This window comes from Phoca vitulina, unplaced genomic scaffold (assembly GCF_004348235.1).
Source record: "Phoca vitulina isolate PV1807 unplaced genomic scaffold, GSC_HSeal_1.0 scaffold6, whole genome shotgun sequence".
NCBI classification, from domain to species: domain Eukaryota; kingdom Metazoa; phylum Chordata; class Mammalia; order Carnivora; family Phocidae; genus Phoca; species Phoca vitulina.
In genome coordinates, this window is record NW_022589709.1 from 58,597,582 (window position 1) to 58,618,403 (window position 20,822).

The 20,822-nt window shown below is 38.7% G+C and overlaps 1 protein-coding gene across 8 annotated transcripts in view; it reads right to left on the bottom strand.

Moving 5' to 3' along the window:
- Positions 1–18,912, bottom strand: part of ERBIN (erbb2 interacting protein) — a 124,787-nt gene extending 105,875 nt beyond the window's left edge. For 3 of the 8 annotated variants that reach the window (XM_032404321.1, XM_032404319.1, XM_032404318.1), the window contains exon 1: positions 18,552–18,907. The gene's annotated coding sequence lies outside the window, so the exon portion shown is untranslated. Of the gene's footprint in view, positions 1–18,551 lie in introns of all 8 variants that reach the window. The other 5 variants (XM_032404317.1, XM_032404313.1, XM_032404315.1 and 2 more) reach the window with 4 other exon arrangements.
- Between the last annotated feature and the right edge of the window lie 1,910 nt (positions 18,913–20,822).

The following is a 20,822-nucleotide window of genomic DNA, read 5'->3' on the forward strand; positions in this document are numbered from 1 at the left end:
AAAGGGGATGTATGTCAAATATATAAAATTTATAATTTATATAAAATTTTATCAACTACAGTAGACCTACATAAAACAAAATAATAAAAAGCACAAAAGTTGGCACAATTTTTGTTTCTTCTAAACAAAAAGTATATCATATCATGCACATATACACAAGTTCAAGAAAAGTAGAAATAAACACAACAAAATATTAATAGTGATTATCTCACAGAGGTGGAAATACATGTGATTTTTATTTACTATTTTAACCTTTCCTTAAGTTAAAAATGTCTATACACAAATATTCCCAACTGATTTTCAACAAAGATTCAAAGCCATTCAATAGAGTAATAACGTAACCTTTTCAAGAAATAATGCTGGAGCAAGTAGACATCTATAAGTCAAAAAAAGAACCTTGACCTGAATCTCACACCTTATACAAAAATTAACTCAAAATGAATCACAGATTTAACGTAAAATGATAAAACTTTCAGAAAAATACAAAGGAGAAAATTTTCAGGACATACAGATAAGCAAAGAGTCTTAGACTTAACAAAAGCACAACCCATAAAAGAAAGACTGATAAAGTGGACCCCATGAAATTAAAAACATTTGCTCTGCAAAAAAGACAAGGGGCTCCTGGGTGGCTCAGTTGGTTAAGTGTCCAACTCCTGGTTTCATTTGAGATCATGATCCCAGGGTCGTGAGATCAGCCTGCATCAGGCTCCATGCTCAGCAGTCTGCTGAGATTCTTTCCCCATCTTCCCTCTCCTTCCCCACTATTCCAGTGTGCACACACGCTCTCACAAATAAATAAAATCTTAAAAGAAAAAAAAGAATGAAAAGACAAGCAACAAAGGGCAGAAAATACATACCAACCACCCATCTGAGAAAGGATCAGTAATTAGAATACATAAGTCTCAAAAACTCAACAGTGAAAAAAAATCCTATTAAAAAATGGACAAAAGAAATGAGCAGACATTTCAATGAAGAGAATATACAGATGATAAACAAGCACATAAAAGATATTCAATATCATTAGCCATGAGGGAAATACTAAAAATACGATGAGATACCACTACATACCTTTAAGAATGGCTAAAATAAAAAATAGAAAGAAATAGTAACATCACTAAAATGCTGGTGAAGATGGGGAAAAATGGATCTGTCACACACTGTTGGTGAGAATGCAAACTGCTACGGCCACTCTGGAAAATACTGTGACAGTTTCTCATATAACTAAACTACACAACACAGCAATTACATTTAAATACTTATCCTAAATAATGAACATTTATCTTCATTCAAGAACCTGTACATAAACATTCATAGAGGTTTATTCATAACAGCCAAAAATGAGAAACAACCTTGATGCCCTTCAATGTGAAATGGTTAAACAAAATGTTAGTATGTCCATACTATGGAATACTACTTCAATGAATGCACTCTTTTTTTTTTTAAGATTTTATTTATTTATTTGACACAGAGAGACACAGCGAGAGGGAACACAAGCAGGGGGAGTGGGAGAGGGAGAAGCAGGCCTCCTGCGGAGCAGGAATCCCGATGCGGGGTTCGATCCCAGGACCCTGGGATCATGACCTGAGCCGAAGGCAGACGCTTAACGACTGAGCCACCCAGGCGCCCCAAATGAATGAACTCTTACTATAAGCAACAACTCTGATGAATCTCCAAAAAGTTAGACTGAGTGCAAAAGCCAATCCCAAAAGTTACATACTGTAAGACTCCATTATAACAGTTCTGAAAAGACAAAAATGGAGGGGAAGGGATTATGGGGAGGAGATGAATATAGTAGTAATAAAAGGACAACACCAGGGACTCTTGTGATGATGCAACTGTTCTGTATCTTGTGGTCAATTTTAATATTCTGATTGTGACCCTGTACTATAGTTCTCCAAGAGGTTGCCTCAAGGGAAAAATGGATAAAAAGTACATAAGGTTTCACTATATTATTTCTTAAAACTGCTTGTGAATCTGCGATTATCTCAAATTAAAGGATTTAATTCCAGAAAGAAGCCTGAAATGAAACATTTATAAAATGGGGGAGAAGAGAATGCTAGCACTTTTACTTCTATTTTAAAAAGAAAAATCTAGTTAGGCTAATCAAAATATCCTCTGACAATTAGAAACAATACAAAACAGTTTATGTATTTCAGTTTTAAATTAAATAGCTAAGCACTTTAAAAGTTATAAATCCAGGGGTGCCTGGGTGGCTCAGTCGGTTAAGCATCTGCCTTCAGCTCAAGTCAGGATCTCAGGTTCCTGGGATCGAGCCCCAAGTTGGGCTCCGAGCCCAGCGGGGGAGTCTGCTTCTCCCTCTCCCTCTGCCCCTCCCTACCACTCATGTTCTCTCTCTCTCTCTCAAATAAATAAATAAAATCTTTAAAAAAAAGTTACAAATCCAAACTAAAACTCCTAAAAGAAAACACAGGACAAAAGCTGCAGGACATTGGAGTTGGCAATGAGTTCTTGACTGTGACACCAAAGGCAGAAGCAACAAAAGAAAAATTAGATAAACTGACTTTCATTAAAATTTAAAAATCTGTGTACAACAAGCCACTATCAACAGGGTAAAAAAAGAAAAAAAAAAAAGCAACCCACAAAATGGGAGAATGTATGTGCAAATCATATATCTGGCAAGGGATTAATATCCAGAATACAGAGAACTCCTAAATCTCAAGAACAAAACAACCTGATTCAAAAATGAACAAAGGGCTTGAACAGACATTTCTCCAAAATAAGCACATGAAAAGTGCTTCTGGCAGTAAGCACATGAAAAGATGTTCAATATCATTTGTCATCAGGGAAAAGCAAATCAAAACTACAATGAGAGTTGTAGAACTGGCTGGCTCAGTTGGTAGAGAACGTGACTCTTGATCTCAGGGTTGAGTTTGAGCCCCACAGTGGGTATAGAGATTACTTAAAAACAAAAAACAGCACCAACAAAAAACTACAAGATACCACCTCATACCCATAAGAATGGCTACTATCAAAAACAAAACAAAAACAAAAAACCAGAAAATAAGTGTTGCCAAGGATATGTTGAAATTTGACCCCTTGTGCACTGTTGATGGGAATGTAAAATAATATAGCCACTGTGGAAAACAATGCAGTAGTTCCTCAAAACAAAACAAAACAAAAAAAAACAAAAAAAATTTATCCTATGACCCAGCAATTCTGTTTCTGGGTATATAACCAAAAGATTTAAAAGTGGGGTCTCAGAGAGATACACATTTCTACGGCAGCATTATTTACAATAGCAAAAATGTGGAAGCATGTCTACTGACAGATTAGAATAGTTAAGAAAAATGTGGTATATACAATAGAATATTCAGCCTTAAAAAGGAAACTGTGACATATGCTACAACATGTACTTTTTTTTTTTAGATGTTATTTATTTGAGAGAGAGTGAGAGAGAGCATGAGAGGGGAGAGGGTCAGAGGGAAAAGTAGACTCCCTGCTGAGTGGGGAGCCCGATGCGGGACTGGATCCTAGGGACTCCAGGATCATGACCTGAGCCAACGGCAGTCGCTTAACCAACTGAGCCACCCAGGCGCCCCAACATGGATGAACTTTGAGAACATTATGGTAAGTAAAATAAGCCAGACACAAAAGGACAAACATTGTACAATTCTGTTTTTATGAGGCACTTTAGTCAAAATCATTGAGACAGAAAGTTAATAGTGGTTGCCAGTGGCTGGGAAGAAGAGGGAAGGAAGGGGAAGTTACTGTTTAATGCGTATGGAGTTGCAATTATGCCAAATGAAAAGTTCTAAAGATAGACAGTGGTGATTAATGCACAAAAATATGTACTTATTATTGATCTGTACACTTAAAAATAGTTAGATCAGTAAATTTTATGTTATATGTATTTTACCACAATTCAAAAAAAAATTTAAGTTATAATCCAAAGAAGGGAAAACTTAAATACCAGAGGAAGCTTCAGTGGAAACAGTGGTACTTGAGTTGGACTTGATGGATGACAGTGTGTAGAAAGAAGCCAAGTAGGAGTTGTAGAACAATCATTAAAAAACTTAATGATGAGAATACTCCCACTTCCATCTATAATTGTGCCTGTTTCTCAGAAATGAAACAGGTCAATATTTAAATTTTTAGTTTTCCAGACACTGGACATGAATTACCAAATGTTTATAATTTCTTTAAAAATCAGCTTCCAAATATTCAATACCGGTAATTTTACATTCTGCATTACATTATTCCTACATATATGCCAGTAAAAAGTAATTTGATCTTCTCAAGTAATGCAGAGTATTATAAAAGAGAATTCTGAGAATATTCCCAGCTCCTCCCTCTCATTCTATATAAGGTTGCTGTCATTAATTTCACTTATCCATAAACTGTCAACAATGAATAAGCTGCTGCTATCATTAGCAACAATGGTGGACACAAGTCCTTACACATTAGTCAAAACCCATACAATGGGGGCACTTGGGTGGCTCAGTCAGTTAAGCATTTGACTTCAGCTCAGGTCATGATCCCAGGGTCCTGGGATCGAGCTCCACACCAGGCTCCCTGCTCTGCAGAGAGTCTGCTTCTCCCTCTCCCTCTGCCCTGCTCCTGGCTCTTGCTCTTTCTCTGTCAAATAAATAAATAAACTTTAAAAATAATAAAAAATAAAACCCACAGAATGTACATCACAAAGAGTAAACCCTAATGTAAACTATGAGTTAATAATGTTAACAATATTGGTTCACCAACTGTAACAAATGTACCAATCAATTAAAGGGGAAACAGGAATGGAACAGAGTAGATGGCAACTCCATACTTCCTTCATAATTTTTCTGAAACTACTCAAAAAGTAGTCTGTTTTTTAAAATTTGAGATACAGGGACTACTCAGTCAGTTGGGCCTCTGCCTTCAGCTCAGGTCATGATCTGAGGGTATTGGGATCCAGCCCCATGTCAGGCTCCCTGATTAGTGGCTTCTCCCTCTCCCTCTGCTGCTCTGCCTGCTTGTGTTCTCTCTCTCTCTCAAATAAATAAAATCTTTAAAAAAAAATTTTCTTTTAATTTGAGATTACAAACTACATACATACTGTTTTAGGATAAATCTTTCCCTTGGCTCAAATATTGATGTTAACTTTTTTTTTTTGGTAAAATGAGCGTGTTCCAGTTATTTCTAAATTTAAAAATGATCATCTATGACAAACTGGCATCTGCCAAAGGGGGGGGGGGCGAGTTTATTAGTCCAAGGTTTCATCATTTGCATGAACCCAGAACTTGTTTTTCTATAATACCTATTAAAACTATTTGGAAAATATTGCTATTCTAGCTTCCAGTTACAAGTATGGTTCGGGGGGGGGGGGGGAGTACAGTTCTGGGGATCTAATGCACAGCATTGTGATAGATTATTGTTAATACAGTATTACATAAATGAAAATTGCTAAGAAAAAATTATGTGCTGTGATGAAGGTGTCAGCTAACACAGTGGAAGCAATCAAATCAACACACTGTACACTATAAACTTACAAAATGTTATATGTCAATGATATTTCAATAAAGCTGGGGAGGGATGAAAATTAAAAGGCAAAAAATAAACATCTGGCACAAAAAACAGTGCTATTCTAATTTTTTTTAAGATTTTATTTGTCAGAGAGAGAGAGCGCGCGCACGCGCATGTACAAGCAGGTGGAGCAGCAGGCAGAGGGAGAAGCTGCTGAGCAGGGAGCCCGATGTGGGACTCGATCCCAGGACCCTGGGACCATGACCTGAGCCGAAGGCAGACGCTTAACTGACTGAGCCACCCAGGCATCCCAAACAGTGCTATTCTAAAGAAAATGTATACTTCAGAAAATACCTAGGAAAGTGTTGGTAAAAGAGAAAAACCAACATCTGAAATTAATGATGTACTATATGCTAGCTAACTGAATTTAAATTAAAAAAAAAAAAAAGATGGGTGGCTCAGTCGTTGAGCGTCTGCCTTCGGCTCAGGTCATGATTCCAGGGTCCTGGGATGGAAACCTGCATCGGGCTCCCTGCTCAGAAGGAAGCCTGCTTCTCCCTCTCCCATTCATTCCCCCTGCTGTGTTCCCTTTCTCACTGTGTCTCTCTCTGTCAAATAAATAAAATCTTTAAATTAATTAATTAATTAATTAAAAAAAGAAAAACCGATACAGTCAGGAAAACAGCATTTATTTTTCAAACCTCATTTACATCACTAACAAACTAAATGACCTCTAGGATTTTACTTTCTCATCTGGACCAATAGTTTCCTTTTCTGCTAATTAAAAAAAAAAAAGGGTGGTTATCTAGACTAGACTATTTTCTAAGTCACTTTCAGGGATAAAATCCATTGAATATGAGGAAAATATCAGCATTCTGGGGAACATATCTTTCATTCACACCCAAATTATCTATTAATTATATGACTAGGAAGGATAAGGTCAAGGCCAGTGAAACATGTAAATTGACAAAAACGTTTATTATGTATATAAACTACGTACGTAGAGAATTTACTATTATAATCAAAGGACCAAAATAACTGCCATTTAATGGTATACATAATTATTACTATGCATCATACTAAGTACTAAGCAAATTCAAGGAAAATGTTTATAATTAGAATTATTTTTTTTTCTTGTTAAGAAACAAGAAGGTTCATGAAGCCATTCAAATATTACTTGAAAACACCTTCAAGAGGCAATTAAGGGGCAGAACTACAGAAGATACCAACTTCTACTTACATCAACCCAAGGATTTTTACTTTTCTAACAAATAGCACTCAGTTTAGCAAATTATATTTTTTCCTTCCCATTCCCACAGCCAAACAATGCTAAAGAAAGTAAATACAGTGTGATTAAATAGAAAGTCCTGAGCAGCAATAAAAATTACCTATCCCATTAATGAAGATTAAATTAATCATGTTGTTACCCTGACAGAGGTAATGGTCTCAAACAATGTAAGGAAACTGAGGAAAGAATTTTGCAGTTAATAGAGAACAAACTAATAGTTACCAGAAGGGAGGTGGGTGGGGGGATGGGTGAAATAGGTGATGGGGATTAAGGAGTACACTTGTGATGAGCACAGGGTAATATACAGAAGTGCTGAATCTCTATATTGTACACGAAAACTAATAGTACACTGTATGTTAACTAACTGGTATTTAAATAAAAACTTCAAAAAATTTTGTAGTTAAAAAGATGGGTTATTAATTACTTGTTCATATGCACACTAACAAATGTTAGAATATACAATTTAATATATTTGATTCAATTAAAAAAAGTACTTTGACTAGTGCAACAAATTATATACCTAGATCTAAGCACATGACTAGAAAAATCTATTAGCAATTTTTTCAAGTCTTCAGAATACAGTAGGTGATACATACGAAAAATCAATCTCCTTCCTCTATTAAATATCCAGATGAGAATACAATTAATGAAACAGCCTCATTCACAACAGCAATAGCTCTCACCCTCCCTCCATTAACTTTGTGGAAATAAACACAGCAAAAAATATACACATTTCTTTATAATTACAAGAAATATGCATACTAGGGGCACCTGGGTGGCTCAGTCGGTTAAGTGTCCTGCCTTCAGCTCAGATCATGATCCCAGGACCCTGGGATCAAGCCCCGCATTGGGCTCCCTGCTTCTCCCTCTCCCTCTCCCTCTGCCTGCCGCTCCCCTTACTTGTGCTCTCTGTCAAATAAATAAATAAAATCTTAAAAAAAAAATGCATACTAATAAGAAACATGGATATGACAACAAGAAAATCATAAATGCCACCGAAAGGCATAACTATTAAATAAATGGCAAACTTACCTTCCTATAAAGACATATGCTATTTTAGAAGTATCAATTACTTCCTAAATTAATCTATGAAACTCAAAGCACTCTCAATCAACACACCACACACTTGCTCTTAGCCAAAAGGCTGAAAAGCTATTCTCAATCAACACACCAACAAGCATTTAGAACTTACTAAGAATGATTCAAGTCTATCTGGAAAATTATTTTTAAAGTACAGTGATAGGCATGCCTGAGTAGCTCAGTCGGCTAAGCATCTGACTCTTGATTTTGGCTCAGGTCATGATCTTAGGGTGGTTAGGTCAAGCCCCAGGTTGGGCTCCATGTTCAGCTTGGTGTCTACTGGGCTGTCTTCTTCCCTCTCCCCCTGCATGCATGTGCATGCATGCTCTCTCTCCCCCAAATAAATAAATACATCTTTAAAAACAAAAATAGGGGGCGCCTGGGTGGCTCATTCGTTAAGCATCTGCCTTCAGCTCAGGTCATGATCCCAGGGTCCTGGGATCGAGCCCCACATTGGGCTCCCTGCTCCATGGGAAGCCTGCTTTTCCCTCTCCCACTCTCCCTGCTTGTGTTCCCTCTCTTGCTGTGTCTCTCTGTCAAATAAATAAATAAAATCTTTAAAAAAAAACAAAAAAAAAACCAAAAAAACAAAAATAGGGTGATAAGCCAAAACTTTCAGGTATTAAGCATACTATAATGAAGAAAGAAAAAAAAAAAATCAAGACCGCATAGTATTATCATACCAAAAAACAAAAATGTTGATATTAAGTATATTTGGGAATTTACTATTGATAAAGATAAAATTTTATAGGTAAAAAGATGATTTACCCAACAAATGGTCATACAACTAGATAGAAATATTGTAAGAATAAATCCAGATGATTATTTCACTCCTTAAGCCAAAAACTTAGGTTATTATATTTATAATCTTGGCACAAATCCTTTCCAAGAATATCATTAAACCCAAAAATGCATAAAGATTAATTTGACTATATCAAAATTTAAACTTCTATATAACCAAACAGCATATAAGCAACAAACCAATTAAATCCATGTGAAACACAAAAGGCACACAAAAACGTAATATTCCTTAAAGAATTCTTACAATGAACTTGCCAATGTCACAGTTAGTAAGCAGCAGATTTAAATCTAGGCAATCTGACTCCAAAGCTTATGTTCTTACCTATTATACTTTACTACCTGTCTCAGATTTGCGCAAGTATTTTAAGACAGCTAATATCCAATTTGTTCAAGAATGCACTTAGAAAGGTACTCTTACATACTACTTGTGGAAGTATAAATTGATACAAAATCTTCAGAGGGAATTTGCTTCTATCAATCAATTTGAATTACATACATAGCAAAAGCACTTTGGGTATTTATCCAACAGAAAAAAATCATATAAAAGTGCAAACATTTATGTGCAAAGAGTAGAGAATAAACATACATTCTGTACAGTACTGTATGTATAACAACCATAATGCTGATTAACACATATACATACCTACTAGATCTCCATATACATAATTGAAATATAGCTCCCATTTATATTTAAAAATACTTACACATGTATATCCATGCACAGTGAAATGATGGAATACACACTGAAGTGTTCATAAAAATACACACCACACTGATAAGAATATCTCTGGGAAATGGGATTATGGAAATTTTCATTTGCTATGTATTTCTGTATTTGAATTTTTATAATCAGAAAAAAAAAATTAATGTAATTGTTTTAGCCCTTTGCCTACCAAAGCCTCTCACTGCTTGTACCTTATCCAGTCTTTCTCGCCTACCCTAAAATAACTCAGTCATACATACGTAAAAGAAAGAACTGATAGAAGTAGTGCTGGTATCAGTAACTAAGGCCAGGAAGAAGACTCCCAGGGTTTCTGGCTTGGAATGGTTTTCACAAGAACAGACAAGACACTATGTTGATATCAAGTATCTCTGACAAATCAAAGTGTATCTACTATATACAGTCTCTGTTATTCTGCAGTTGGTCCCAGGATAATTAACAAAATCTTTTGAAGTCCCCAGAGATTAACAGGACACCCAAAGAATTCATTTGCTGCTGCCAGGATCCTTATCTTTTCCTAGAAGACTGAAAGCAAATCTTAATTCTAGTCACAAAAAGAAATGTCAGTATACTTCTTTTTTTTGTTTTAAGACTGTATTTATTTATTTGACAGAGATAGAGCACACAAGTAGGCAGAGCAGCAGGCAGTGGGAGAGGGAGAAGCAGGCTTCCCGCTGAGCAGGGAGCCCGATGTGGGGCTCGATCCCAGGTCCCTGGGATCATGACCTGAGCTGAAGGCAGAGGCTTAACGACTGAGCCACCCAGATGCCACGCCATCTTAAATCACTTCAAAATCTCCAAGGATGGTGAAGTCAAACCAATTCTTTTTTGGGTTAAGTGATAGCCTTGGCAGGGAGATTACAGGTTTCTTACACTGGTCCTAATACAATTGAAACAATCTCATCCCCATCCATCTAATCCAGACTCTAGATTTAGTCTAAGGTTTGAAATTCCAAGGACATCATTATCAGAAAGATAGATACATATGCCAAACTTTGGAATCATATAAACAATGTAACTTCAATGTGAAAACGGTTACATCAAAATTACTGCACTCAACTAAAATTGAGCTCCAACATTACCTCCACAAGGATGCATCCAATGTAGATAATTCTTTCCATCCACCTTCCACATAGTAACCTGGGATTACTAAGGAATGAAATATTTCACCTAAATGTATTGTACCAAATACTACATTTTAGAATTGTATCCCCTTAGAAATACTTTGAAAATTAATTAGACTACAGGGACTTGACTTCTGTCTGAAAATGTCTGTCTGAACAAATGTTTACCTCATCTCCCTCACCAAAAAAAGTATAGAAACAAAACTAATTCTCACTGTCAGAGATAAATTACAACTATGGAAAGGGAAAATATGAGAATAAACCCTGTGGTACTGAATTAAAATTAGATGTATCACTGAGAAACCATTCTACATTTACTGAAATATACTCATAAATGTGAACGTGTACATGTGTGCAAATAAAAGTACCCCCTAGCTTTATGCAGTTAAGAAGTCCTGGGAGCATCAATACCCCAAGAGCAGCAAAGACAAGAAGGGCCCAGATCTTGGCTTCTAAGTACCATTTTCCACTAAAAATTACCAGAGCAAGTTTAATGGTAACTCTAGAACACCATATTGTGCTGGATACAAGAAGTGCTCAAGGAGGAAGAACTGTATCAAAAAGAAAAAAGAAATTAAGCCAGCTAGAAGGGGTTCTCACTAGCTGAATCCAGAACAATTTGAGTATCAAAACAAATGATAATGGATTATAACCCAGTGAATGTAATTATGGTGATGTAAATAAATGAATAAGTTAAAAATAAAGAACAAAATGTTTACATAGTTCCAAAGTACCTACCCCCAAAATATTTACTGATTACAAGTGAGGAAAGAATACCTTGACATAGGAGGTATCTGGTAGTTACAACCATAATTGCATAATCGATGACTACCATCAATAATGGGACAACTGAAATTGCCTACGACCTGATAAGAGGCAATGAGAAGAATGCAGCATCACTTCCATGATAACCCTGCCAAAGATCTAATCATAAAATTATAAATCTAATCATGAAAAATCTAATCAAAGATCTAATCATAACAACGTCATGGAAATACAATTAAGGGATATTCTACAAAATAACTAGATCTATAATCTTCAAAAGGGTCAGGTCCTTGAAAGTAAACACAGAAACTGTTCCAGATTAAAAGAGACTAAAAGACATGACAACTAAATGTAATGCAAGATTGTCATGTGGATCTTTTTGCTCTAAAAGACGTGGGGGTCACTGGTAAAATTTAGGTGTTGGTAATGTATTCTTTGTTAACGTCCTAATTTTGACAGTTATGATGTCATTACATAGGATAATGTCCCTGTTTGTAGGAAATAAACATTGAAGTATTGGGGGGTAATGGAGTATCAATCAGGTAGGCAACATACCGTCATATATGTCAGGGACAAAAGAGTTTTTTGTACCATGCTTTCAACTTTTCTGTATATTTGTCATTATTCTAAACTTTTAAATATGAAGGAAAAATTACAAAAAATATATAGCAGTACCAGAGAGGAGTATATCTACAGATAACAACACAGAATGGAATTTGTTGAGAATCCAAAGTGAATGGGGGGAAGGGAGGCGATGACAACAAAACACAACACATCTGAGGAACCAAATATACAAAACAATCAAAGTGGGATCTCCAAAAAGAGTAAGTTTTCTTAGCAAGAAGAATTGGGAGAAGCGTGTCCTGGGCAGTCATCCAGGTAATAAAACCATAGAAGACAGCTGCACGGTTAAGGCCTCCAGCAAGCACTCTGTACTGTGGGATTTCTGACACTTGGGCAGTATAACTGTGAAAATAGGGAAATACTATCCCCTGAGGGACAGGAAACACGTGTAAGAGGACAAGCTATCCACATACCCTAAAGGAAAAAGCCATTAGCTAACTAAATATACCAAAGCCAGAAGAACAGGGATTCACATGGGCTGGGAGAATACCATGAAATGACCAATACCATAAATTCTGGACCATAATACAGCTTTAACCACAATGAAAAATCTAACATTTGAGGAAAACCTAGAAGCATGATGGATATACCAAGTACAATAAGATCAAATCTCCTATACTGCTAATGGAGAAAACAGAGAACAATGTAAAAGTTTTGTCTCAGAGATTCAACAGGTTACAGTAAATCAAAAATACAACTAAAAATTAAAAATCAACTCCTATGGGATGCCTGGGTGGCTCAGTTGGTTAAGCATCTGACTCTTGATTCCAGCTCAGGTCATAATCTCAGGATTGTGAGATCAAGCCCCCCATCCTGGCTCTGCACTGAGCGTGGAACCTGCTAAAGATTCTCTCTCCCTCTTCCTCTGTACCCACCCCCTGCCACTGCACACGTGCTCTCGATCCCTCTCTCTCAAAAAAAAAAGAAAAAAATCAACTCCCATGAAAAAGCAAGAGTTCCCAGAAACACTATCCTCCCTACTAAATAAATTGAAAAGAAGTGAAGACCAAATTGGTGAACTAAAATATCAAGCCTCAGGATTCTTCCAGAATGTAATACCGGGAGAGAGAGAGAGAGAGAGAGAGAGAGACACACACACACACACACGCAAGCACGCGCGTGCAAAATCAAAGGAAGTAATGAAAGCTCCATAAATCCCAACATCCACCTAAGTTTTCAAAGTGCAAAGTGCACTCCTTGGGCCTTAGAATTCCTCAGACACTTTGAAAGAGTCTTCAAGATCAAAACTATTTTCACAATTATACTGAAACATCATTTGCCCTTTCCTATTATATTAACAGCAATGGTGCAAAAATAGGGTGGGTAAAACTGCTAGCACCTTAGTGCAAAAGCACTGGCATCAAGCTATATGAGCACGACTGCATATTCCCAGGTTTCTTTTTTTTTTTTTCCCTGAAGTTTTTATTTAAGTTCCAGCTAGTTAACATACAGTGCATTATTTGTTTCAGGTGTAGAATTCAGTGATTCATCACTTACAACATCCAGTGCTCATCACAAGTGCCCTCCTTAATACCCATTACCTGTTTAACCCATCCCCTGCCCACCTCCCCTCCAGTAACCATTAGTTTGTTCTCCATAATTAATTCCCAGATTTCTTTCTAAATGCCATGTTCACTTAGTATCTTTAATAAAGCAGGAAAAAAAATAGTTTTATTAAATGTCAACTCCTTAATACATGACTTTTTAACATTTTATGTGAAGGAATGGCAATGCTGAGGAGACGCACTTGTGTAAATACTTCAAATTACGAGCTAAACACGATTTTGACCTAAAAGAACAGATGACAAACTATGTATGCTTGTAGACTTAGGAATCTGGCAGACATTTTCTCAAAAAATAAACCAAGTACGCCTGCAACTTCAAGGGAAAAACACTAACAGTATTTGTTACCAGTGATTAATATTCAAACTTCCAAGTGAAAATTTAGAAATGTGGATAATGTTTACCTGCCACCCTGAATTTGATTGACAGCTTCACAATATTAAAAACTTTTTTGATGAAATTAGTGGTGATATTAACAATTTTTTCTTTTGTTTGCTACTACCTAACGAAATGCATCAAATTTTGGAAAATATATAACTCAGTGAACCAGTATTTCTCTAACAATCATTACATGATGTCAAAAACCATGAACACGTAAAAGATTCAAAGTGCAAGATAAACTAATGGATTTTCAGGTAACAAGAATGAGAAATTCACTGATACAGTGTGAGATTTGACACTGCAGCTATTCTTTAAGAAATTCTGGTGTGGCGACACCTGGGTGGCTCAGTCAGCTAAGTGTCTTCCTTCGGCTCAGGTCATGATCCCAAGGTCCTGGGATTGAGTCCCGCATCGGGCTCCCTGCTCAGCGGGGAGCCTGCTTCTCCCTCTGCCTGCAGCTCCCCCGCTTGTGCTCTCCGACAAATAAATAAAATCTTTATTTAAAAAAAAATTTTTTTTTATCCACAATTATCTAAAAAAAGCAATGAAAATACTCCTTCCTTTTCCAACCATGTATCTGTATAATCCTGGATTTTCTTCATATACTTAAACCAAAACAACATACTGTAAGACTGAATATAAAAGTAGATGTGAGAATCAAGCTGTTTCTATTTAACCAGACACATGAAACTTGCAAAATTAACAATGTCCCTCTTTTTGCTAAAGATCTGTTTTGAAAAATTGTTTTGTTACATCAGTGTCATGATAACGTACCATGATTTATGGGTTTATTTATTTATTTCTATAGATTTTATTTATTTGAGAGAGAGAGTTGCGCCTGCACACACACAAGCAGGGGAAGGGGCAGAGGGAGAGGGAGAAGCAAGCTCAATCCCAGTCAAGACCTGAGCCGGAAGCAGACGCTTAACTGACTGAGCCACCCAGGCATCCCAGATTTATGGTTTTTTAAACAAATTAATTGATATTTAAGAATTTCTAATAAGGGAAATAAATATAACCCACATAAAACAAAGCTCTGTGGGGTTCTTTGTAATTTTAAGAGTATAAAGGGATCCTAAGACCAAAAAATTTGGAATCGCTGCTCTAGGTCTAATTATTGTAATTATACTATAGATATAAGCTTGTGTGTTTTAAAAAGCCAAAAGCATAATGAAACAAAAAGGTACAGGGGTTTGTAGAGTCGTAATAAAAAAGTACATAACAACCTGATCTTATCTTAACAGAGGTAATTCTGGGGATATTTAAAAAAAAAGAGTTCAGGAAACAAGTGAAAAATCTATTAGTGAGTATCAGGTTACAATATTGGCATGTAAACTGAGTGGTAATGCAAAAGGCATATTTACAATTAAATGGGGCAAATAAATTTTTTCTATTCATGTTGTGAATAGTTTTTTTAGGTGATGAGCATGGACTCATAAAGTTTAGAAAAGAGGGGAAGGGCAACATATAATCAAGAAAGAACAGCTGAACATGGAGAAAATAAAGGAAGTAAATGAAGCAAACTATAAAATAGGAAGCTAAAGAAATTAGAAGACAAAGCCTAATAATAGCTAGATTCCTTTTTTACAATTAGGAAACCTAAGACAGAGGAGAAAGCTAAAGGTAAATCTGAAAAATGGGTGTAGTATGGTTCAAGAGTTAGTGATGAGAGGCACCAAGAAAAACAAAAAAATGTGTAGTCAATCAAAGAAAACTTGGAGGCAGAAGTGCTGAGCTCTTTCCTTACAAAATTCAGAAGTATGTACTGTAAAGCATAATTCACATATTCATTTCTATGGCAAGAGCAAAAAGCCTGCATGCAAAAACTGAATAATCTATTTTGACCAGCAAAGCATAAGTACAATTTATGTTGTCAAGGAAAGAAAAGATAAAGACCTCTTTAGAATTTACAACACAGGTGTTCCCCCCAGCAAACCCCCCCCCCCCCACCAAAAAAAAAAAAAAAAAAAAAAGGACCTAAAAGGGAAATAGGCAAGGGAAAGAGTCAAAAAAAAAAAAAATGCAAGCAACAAAGTGTGTTTAAAAAGAATCTAGCTAAGCAGCACTCACAAAAGAGAATTACTTTGCTATCCAGCATCACTAAAATTCTGCATAAATCCAAATACTTTATAAACACTGCCATAATCTATTCCTAGCCAAAACAGCTTTAAGTCTAAATTATGTTATCTATAAGCAATTATTTAAAATAAATGCTGAAAGATGCACCTAATTTTCTGAAATTTTTAAGTGTTTCTTAAAGTAAGGTATTGTTTACTACCAAGAGTTCAATATCAATATCTCTAAAAGAAGTGAATTTAGAGATTTACCAATGATATACGTAAAATGTCTCTTAACTACAGTTACCGCTTCATTAACAAACAGCATGCAATAAAAATTTGGTTTCCATTATTTGAACCACTGTGAGCTTTTCAGACATGAAAAGTTTGCAAAAGCCTGATCTGAAACAACAGGCGGACTTCATAATATAATATTTGAATTAATTAGTTGAAGGATTAAGTTTATCACTATTGAAAACTCCTAAGTACCTTTCATAAATAGTGCCATTAAATATGTATTTTGTGCAGTGTAAACAAAAGCTTTGGAAGTACTCTAGATTTACCAATTTAATCTAAGAAAACCCATACAATACTAAGTATAGAGGAAGAATACTAAGAAGAATATCCAAAATGTAAAGCCACTTGAATATTTCAACTGATTACCATCTTTCTTTAACCTCTTTTCAAACCCCATAGTCACCTTTAAACAAGGCTTGAAAATATGTATAGTTTGACAATAGTAATAGCCTAAAATTCATTAAGTTAATTCAGTACTGAAGTAACAAAATTTTAAGTAAACCACAAAGTAAATTTTGCCTTGATGGTACAAAAGGAATCAAAGGTTCTACAAAGGTGAACGTTTCACATTTTTAAAGTGTGCTGTCTGCATCTAAACTACTACAGATGCTAAAAGTAAAAAAATCAAGAACTTTATTTAAAAACGGATTTAAGCAGTCATTTTCAAGTGCTACAATACTTTTCACTTGTAAAATTTACTAATGCAGAGAAACATCTTCACAGACTGGTAATTCTCTATAAAAGACTTGCTCTATTAAGGCTCTGTTGCTCTGAGGCCAAGTATAAGCCATATAAGGAAACTGAAGTTCAATGCCATTTATTTTGTTCTGCTCTTTCCGATGCCCAAGAATAACCTCTTTCGTTGCTTAATATTACGTCCCCAAATCATAAAGCAGATCACTTATACACTTTAAATTCCTTCATAAAGCTATTTTGACTTAACAGGAATGACTTGATGGCTCACAATCTTACCAACACAAATAAATAAATTTTTAAAAAGGATCTCCAGAGACTACACTCTGAGGGGAAAAAATCAAAACAATATATAGTAAAAGACTCCCATTTTGAAATGTACTCAACATCATAACAAGCTGTGAAATAAACTGATCCTGCTCTTCAAAAGCTATCTTTTCTTTGAACTAAAGAATGTCAACTATTTTTCATGGGGTAGCATGAGCAAACTAAATATTAATTTATAGTTAAGATACACCTACCAACAGGATGCCATACTTATTTAATATTTATTCCAAAGCACGGTATTATGTTTCACCTCCTTTACCACAGAAATACTGACGAAAAAAAAATTAAGACACACTAAAACACCAATAAAAAAGCCCTTTGTGTTTGTTGTGAACTAGTTTTTTCTTTAAGGACTACCGATTGGTTCAAAAGTGTTTATAACTCTGGCGGAATGTCTCCCATGCTTCACTAATTCCTGCCACCACTGTAGGTAACTATCACTTACTAGACAGAACCGGCCAAAACATTTGGACCAATACAAAAATGTAAAAAAGTACTATTCTAAAAGAACTGATGTTTATTATAATCAATACGACTTCCATAAAAATCCTTTACAGCGTTTTACCTCCCTTTCTCTATATATTCTGTTCCTAACTACAGAGAAGTCCTAACAGATCAGAGTACTTACGGGTGTATTTTTGTTTTTGTTTTTTAATTACAACTCTGTTTATCCATAATATTCTCTCCTTCTCCTTCCTAGGTCCACTTACAAGAAAAATTAAGCAGACACTTCCCTTTCGATTAATTAACCAAACAAGTATCATAAGATTGTAAACGTCTGAAAGGAGCCATTTACTGAAAAAAATACATCTCCCACCTAAAAAACAAAAACAAAAACTAAGAATGGCAGTGTTTGTTTCTAAAATCCAACCAAATACGTTTCTAAGGGTTGCAACTAAAAATAACTCTATATACAATTAACGCAAAAGTCAAAAAATCGGTAAGAGTATAAACAAATGTGGCAGCCATCTCAACAACAGTAAATCCCTCGCTGCAGCGACCTAACTTTTTTCCAAAACAGAAGTTGCCAGGTTCCGTGACTTAATAAATAAAAAAATATACATTGTATATGTTTTAGGAAACTAAAACTTCTGGACCTAGTGCTGAACAAAGGCACTCTTTCTTCCGATTGCTTAAAACTTTTCGTCTCACCACATTCTTACAATCTCTTCTAAAGTAACCAGAGTCCAGATGGTAGAAGGGGGGAAAAATCAGTTCCACTATTTAGCAACTGAAATACTATCCACTTCGACACTACAAAAGATTAATTTAGGGCAACTGGGGAAATAGTGAGAAACCCTAAAGGACCCTCTCTTTCCTGGCCCAAGAGCTTTGTAACTTCTAGACACACTTTCGGTGAAAATTACCTTTCGGTCGGGCAGTGTCTCAGGGCAGCTTTTTCAAGGCTTCGCCTGACATGATTTCCTTCCCTTCATTAGTCAGTTTGGATCCAGCCGAATTTCTCTCTCCGGTGAGAGCGGATGTGGGGTGGCCTCCCGCAGTAGGACGAGTAGGTGGCTTTGGAGGGGGCTGGGAAGCGGGCTGGTTTCCTGGTCTCAAGTTATACAGGAGTTTCCCAGCCCCAACTAGGATCTCCGCCGAAAAAAAAACTTTTCACTCGTGACACCGCCCGGAATTACCGTGCGAAACTCACTTCCTGCCTTGGCGCAGAAGCAGGATCCAGCTCGGTCCACGGGAACCCGGAAAACCAGCTCCGCGCGCGCCGGGGAGGGGGAGGGCAGGGGGCGTCCGCGGAGAGCCTCGAGCTCCGGGCGCCCGGCGCGCCCCGCACACCCGACGGCGGCGGAACCCGGCCGGCGGGGACCAAGATGCCGCCGGGGCGCTGGGCGAGCCTCGGCCGCGCTAGGCCGCCAGCTCCTCCTCGCCGCCGCCCCCAGAGCCGGGCGGCGGGGTTATTGTCTCGATAGCGCCTGCCGCGCCCTTCGCCCGCGCCGCCGCCGCCGCCGTCGCGGCCGCCTCGGGCCGGAGCCGAGGGGCCGGGCAAGCTTGAAGGCGGCCCCTTCCCCGGGCAGTCCGTCTGGCCGTCCGTTCTTCCGTCCGTCCCTCCCCGCCTTTCCTTCTTGCCCTCGAACCCTCTTCTCCCTCTCCCGTTTTCCCGCCGCCGTCCCTTCGCTCCCCTCCTCGTTCTTCTTCCAAGGCGGCGGTGGCTCCCCCGGGAAGCGCAGGGGGTGGGGGCAGGCGGCGGCTGGGTCTCCTCACGAGCTCGCGGGGCCGCGGCAGGGGCCGAGGCTGCGTCCCGCGCCGCCGCGCCACATTCACTCGAGCGAGAGACTGCGAGGGGAGGGGAGGGTTGGGGAGGGGAGGGAGGGAGAGGAGAGAAAGGAGGAGGAAGGGAGCTGGGGCGGAGGGGAGCTACTGCCTCACAGGCCGCGGCGGCAACAGCGCCACCGCCCCGGCGGTGAGGGGGAAGAGACTGCGCGCCGCTGCTCCGCGGTGGGGGCGGGGGCGGGGCGGCCTCCCGCCGGCTTCACCCCAACCGCCAACAGCCGGGCTGGAGGCCGGCGCGAGCCAGTCACCGCGCGCGGGGGTGGCGCGGGCAGACGTCGGCGGCGGCGGGGAGCGGTGGACCCGGGGCCGGGCGGGGGAGGGGCCGGCGGCGGCGGCGGGGGTTCGCGTGCGAGGCGCGGCGTTAGGCCCGCTCAGGCCCAGGCCCGGGGAGGCCTGCCTGCCGCCCCCCAGCCGCCGGAGGTGGGGGACGCCGACGACGCGGACCCCGATTCCTCTGCGCCCCGCCGGGGAGGCTGAGAGCCCCCAAGCCTCCTACGTCCCGGCCGATTGAGTTTCTTCATAAGACAGTAATCGGTGCGAAGGGTTCAAGTCCAGCCCCGATTTTAAGGCTGCAGGTATCTCTTTCAACTGCAGCACTCCCAACTTCCTCTAATGGCACGCTCGGTTTGCAGGAAACCACAGCGGCGGCTCGGTGGAGCTTCCCACGCCGGCCCTCGCTTGGAGCTTGCTCGCACAGCAAAGCAGCTGGGGCTCCTCCAAGTCTCAGCCTCACACCGGCGAGGAGACAAAGCTGGCGCTGGGAGGGGGAAAATGGCCCGCGAAATTGCCTCAAGATAGTGCCTTTGTTAGAGGAAGCATTGGACACACTCCGAATGCGACGTAGGCTTCCAGCCCCGGCGGTTTCGGTGGTGCAGTCTTGAATTGCGCTGGCCCTAATAATTCAGTCTGGCAGGGTTTGCGTTTATTGCGGAGAGAGACTCTTAAGCATTCCATCAACACATATGGCATAAAACGCTTCAACCATAACATTGCAGTTTTTGCTGTTACTGCTTTAAATATGTTAACAGACAAGACGGCCTTGTTTTACCGGAGAAGGAACGTAATACGGAACAAACCATTCCCCGCCCCCAGTCTCTGCTGTTCTTAACCCTGTACAATGATGGTCATTAGTCTCTGTGTCCCCGAAGTCATTGCTTCAGTTCTTCCGTCTGTGTTCCGGAGATAATTATTTACTACCAAGTTTGAACAAAGACCTGTATGCCCTATAGATAATTATTGACTTGCATCCAAAGGAAGGAGTTCATAAAGTCCATCAAAGAATTGTTTACCAAAGTGAGTTGTGCGCTAGTGAAAACTCTTGAAATAACTCCAAAGGTGTTCGAGACATT